We start from the raw sequence: 5,000 nt of genomic DNA on the forward strand, positions 1-5,000 counted from the left end.
CACAGGAGAGTTCAGCTTTGTTTGTTTTCTCTGACAAGTGCACACAGAACCCCAGGGCGGTGTATCGGAAACTCCTCTCCCCCCTTTTTCTCCCGCTCTCTCCCCCCTTCCCTCTCCCCCTTGCAGGAATGCCTCGGCAGGGCACTGGGGGCCGGCATCAGACGAGCCACCCTCCAGAGTGTCCTTATAGGACCGCATAGGCCACGCCCACACTCACTCCCGGAGGCCCGCCTTGGAGACGAGGAGGAGGAAGAGGAAATGGAGATGATGAAGAGGAGGAGGAGGAAAGAGGAGGGTGAGAGAGAGGCCATGTTGCGGGCGTCATGACGACCGGCCAGTCGTAGGAAGGAGGGTTCGCCGCCGCTGAGGGAGTGTGCCGTGTGGCCGGCCGCAGCCGTCACTCAAACCGAAGACGACCGTGTAGGCATGTGAGGGGGGGGGGGGGGGGGGTGGGGGGGGGGGGGAGGTGCAGTGAGGGGGGGAGTGAAGGAGGGTGAGAACCAAAGAGGGCAGGAAACAGCCGAATAGCGTGAGAGAGAGAGAGGGGGAGAGAGAGATGGGGTGAGAGAGAGAGAGAGAGAGAGAGAGAGAGAGAGAGAGAGAGAGTGGTGGGAGAGAGAGAGAGAGAGAGAGAGAGAGAGAGAGAGAGAGAGAGAGAGAGTGGTGGGAGAGAGAGAGAGAGAGAGAGAGAGAACGAGAGAGAGAGAGAGAGAGGGAGAACGAGAGAGAGAGAGAGAGAGAGAGAGAGAGAGAGAGAGAGAGGGAGAACGAGAGAGAGAGAGAGAGAGAGAGAGAGAGAGAGAGAGAGAGAGAGAGAGAGAGAGAGAGAGAGAGAGAGAGAGAGAGAGAGGTGGGAGAGAGAGAGAGAGAGAGAGAGAGAGAACGAGAGAGAGAGAACGAGAGAGAGAGAGACAGCGAGAGAGAGAGAGGAGGCGTGCGCGCTGGGAGGCGGCGCTGGGAGCTGGGAGGCGGCGCTGGGAGCTGGGAGGCGGCGCTGGGAGCTGTGGGAAGCGGTTCTGCCGGGTGGCACCGGGAGGCTGGCGGCTGCCTGGCGGCGGGGGAGAGCTAATGAGAGATCGTACCCTCCCCCGCTACGTCTCCCCCACTAGGTCTCCCCCGCTGAGCCTCAATCCCTGCCTTACCCTGCAGAGCCGTCGCCTCTTACCCCCCAACACGTACTAACTTCTTAAGTTATTTAAAAAATAAATGAAAGACCCATTTATTTACTATTGCTTTTAATTAGTCTGGTTTTGTTTTGTTCTTTTTTTATTTGTTGATTTATATATAGACATATTTCATTCTATTATAATTTATTTATTTTAAAGCACTTTGAACAACCACTGTGTTTGATACTGTGCTATACAAATAAATTTGACTTTACCCTACAGCTGAACGTATCCTGTAGCCATGGCCACCAATGATCAATATAAATAAATAACGACAATAAAAAAAATAAAAAGATAAATATATATATATTATAATGTGAGACATTCACCGGCCTTCCCCCCTTGATGCCATGAGACCACCGACAGAAATGTTTCATCGTTAAACCAACCGCAACAATTTCCATGTGTTGCTGTTAATTGTTGGCAGCGGCGCGGTAAATGTATCCCGGCAGATCAGCCCCGCTGAAGCCCCGTCGGTCCCAAAGTCTGGGGAACAGAGTGGTGCAGTTGGAGCTGTAAACCCACTTCGGGACTAAGTTACGGCATAGGAGCTTAATCCTGAACTCTGTGACCTGCAATAACAGGTGGTCACGGCCTATGTGTGTGTGTGTGTGTGTGTGTGTGTGTGTGTGTGTGTGTGTTTGTCCTCGGTGCGCTCTTGATAGTGAGTTGGCGCGGTGCCACCGTGTCAAGCATGCTTCATCTCACTGCCCCAGGTGGCAGGGCCAGCTCCAGCCCAGCCAGGGCCCACCCACGGGGCCTTTGTTGAGGCCCCAGCAACCGGCCAGGTGCTCAGATACGTGCGGGCCGGCTCGCACGCACAGGTGAGGCCACAGGTGAGGGCACAGGTGAGGCCACAGGTGAGAGGGGAGGCCACAGGTGAGGGCACAGGTGAGGCCACAGGTGAGGGCACAGGTGAGAGGGGAGGCCACAGGTGAGCCCATAGCCCACAGGTGAGTCCACGGGTGAGTCCACGGGTGAGGAAAGAACTGAAATGGAACCGGTGTACGAGGAGCGAGCGAGAGAGAGAAAGGGAGTGAGAGAGAGAGAGAGAGAGAGAGAGGGAGAGAGGGAGGAACAGGGAGAGTGAGAGGGAGCGAGAGAGAGAGGGAGCAGAGAGAGAGAGAGAGAGAGAGAGAGAGAGAGAGAGAGAGAGAGAGAGAGAGAGAGAGAGAGAGAGAGAGAGAGAGAGGGAGGAACAGAGAGTGAGAGGGAGCGAGAGAGAGAGGGAGAGAGGGAGGAACAGGGAGAGTGAGAGGGAGCGAGAGAGAGGGAGCAGAGAGAGAGAGAGAGAGAGAGAGAGAGAGGGAGATAAGAGAGCGAGAGCAAGAGAGAGAGAAAGCGAGAGAGAGAGTGAGGGCGAGTGAGCGTGGAATACTTGATGCTGTTGGCAAGATTGTTGCCGTCAAGGTATTTTGTACACTTGATCTTATTTGTAGCCGACCCACTAGATTCCATTCTGAATTGGGACAGGACAAAGGTGGAAGTGGACTCAAAGGGGCTCTATGGCTAAAATGTGTATGAAATGCAAGTGTGAGGTGGGAGGTCCTATAGAAACCTCCAACATAAACATTCTCAACGATTAAGGGAGAATTAGTTGGGTGCAATTATAAGACCAGCATGCACAATTGCACGTACGTATTTGGCATCAGTATAAAGAACTGTGTGTGTGTGTGTGTGTGTGTGTGTGTGTTTGCGACTTTGTGACTGTGTGTGTGTGTGTGTGTGTGTGTTTGCGACTTTGTGACTGTGTGTGTGTGTGTGTGTGTGTGTGTGTGTGTGTGTGTGTGTGTGTGTGTATGTGATAGAGGTGGAGGGTTGGTCTAAATGGGCATTTGACACATTCCTCAGTTGATTTAGCAATAAGCATTAAAGGATTTAGCCGATTGGCCCACATCCCGGGTTAATTGTTGGCATTGTCTATGTTGTGAGTTGAACAGAAATCAAGAATGATTACATCACGACATAGACAGGCTCAACATTTGACCTGGGGTCTTAAAAACCCGGCCAAATCCTTAAGGGAAACTTAAGGAGCCCTAAGGCAGCCTTAAGGGAGGAAAGAGAAGAAGGAATGAAGGGAGGGAGGACGGGAGAAAAAGCTGTGTGATGACAATAGAGCAAGAGCGAGGAATGTGATTATAAAGTTGGATCGCTGGAATGTGGGCATGATGGAGGAGCCCGTTGAAGGTAATCTCAGGTCATACAGTCCTGCTATGTCCTAGCAGAACTTCTGGGGTGTGTGTGTGTGTGTGTGTGTGTGTGTGCGGGGGGGTGGGGCATAACCTGGGCAGCAAACCAGGGCTGAGAGGGGCGGAGTACGGCCTGATTTCCAGTTTGGTTCCACAGATATTCTACCTGCCGTCGCGCCAGTTGAAAGAGGCGATTTAATTGAACATTTCTACAGTAATCAAAACAGTGTTGATTTAAAACCTTTACAGAAACTTTTAATTAAATCTTACCAGTGCTGGACAAGTGGCAGTTGTAGTATGCTTTTGAAGCTTGAGTGGGTAACTTGATTTAATTATTGATTGCTATGGGAATGTAGAGAATTAAAAAAAGATATGACAAATAATTATAAAACGATAATTGCCTAAGTACCCTGGCTTTTACAGCCACTTACACTCAATGGTCCCCGCTGCCAGCGACGTGATTGGTTGAAACAAACAGGAAGCGGACTGAAGTGAAACTCACCGTTCACCCAGATCTTAGCATGTCTGCCACCCGACTTCAGATGATAATCTGACGTGAAACTGAAGGAGAGGAGAAGGGAGGTAGGTGTTGGTGACTGCCTCACAGACTTTAGTCGTGGGACAAAGACGACGACGACAACTTCAATCCGGTAGACTAAGACGCTGGTCATTTATTTGCTCAAATACGTTAAAAGAGGGAGGTACATTGAGATAGAAAACAAGAGTAAGAGGGAGGGAGGGAGGGGGAGAGAGAGAGAGAGAGAGAGGGGGAGAGAGAGAGAGAGAGAGAAAGAGAGAGAGAGAGAGAGAGAGAGAGAGAGAGAGAGAGAGAGAGAGAGAGAGAGAGAGAGAGAGAGAGAGAGAGAGAGAGAGAGAGAGAGAGAGAGAGAGAGAGATACATTATACATATCAGTTTGGTTGTGCAACTTTGAAAATAGATAACAGGAGATCAAAGGAAAGTACAGTTGTTTATCTCTTTCTCTGACTTGGGTTAGAAATGTGAACGCTATCTCTCGAGAGCAACTGAAACTACTTCGTGTCCCAGGCTTAGGTACGAGATTTCTCTCACCCAGTCAGACAAACGCCCCAATCAGCTAGAAAAGCCTCCTTATCAACTTAATGTTACATGGTCCTGAGACAGTGGAGGGAAATTGTGTACGTGTGTGTGTGTGTTGGTGTTTGTGTGTGTGTTTGCGTTTTTGTGTGTAACGTTCGCATCTTTTGTATTGTTTAATAATAGACAATATGTAAGTATGTGTGTGTGGAAGTGATGGTAATTATGTGTGCGTGTGTACGTGTGCGTGTGTGTGCTCGCGTGTGCATGTGCATGTGTGTGTGCGTGTATGTATGTATGCATGGGTAAGTGTGTTTCTGTGTGTGCGGTGCCCAACTTGTCAACTGCAAACTAACACTACTTTGCCAGCGGACAGATTTGGACGCAACCTTCACTGGAATAAGAGATCAATATTCAAAAGACTTAATGTCACTCCTCACTCCTCACATGGCGCTCCACGTCGTAACATCCGTACTTTCAGATGAAACGGCCTCTCTCGGAAATGAACCCTCTATCGATAAGAGCAGTAAAAGCACAGTTAGAAAGCATTGAAAATCCGCCAATAATACATCGATAGAACGTCTACATCTA

The 5,000-nt window shown here is 50.0% G+C and overlaps 1 protein-coding gene across 1 annotated transcript in view; it reads right to left on the reverse strand.

The window, feature by feature from the left end:
- Positions 1–4,000: 4,000 nt before the first annotated feature.
- The window catches only part of LOC115533831 (cAMP-dependent protein kinase type I-beta regulatory subunit), a 33,689-nt gene continuing 32,689 nt past the window's right edge, over positions 4,001–5,000 (reverse strand). Inside the window, exon 7 of the mRNA XM_030344379.1 lies at positions 4,001–5,000. This exon is cut by the window's right edge and continues 836 nt beyond it. The gene's annotated coding sequence lies outside the window, so the exon portion shown is untranslated.

Source organism: Gadus morhua, chromosome 2 (assembly GCF_902167405.1).
Source record: "Gadus morhua chromosome 2, gadMor3.0, whole genome shotgun sequence".
Classification (NCBI taxonomy): domain Eukaryota; kingdom Metazoa; phylum Chordata; class Actinopteri; order Gadiformes; family Gadidae; genus Gadus; species Gadus morhua.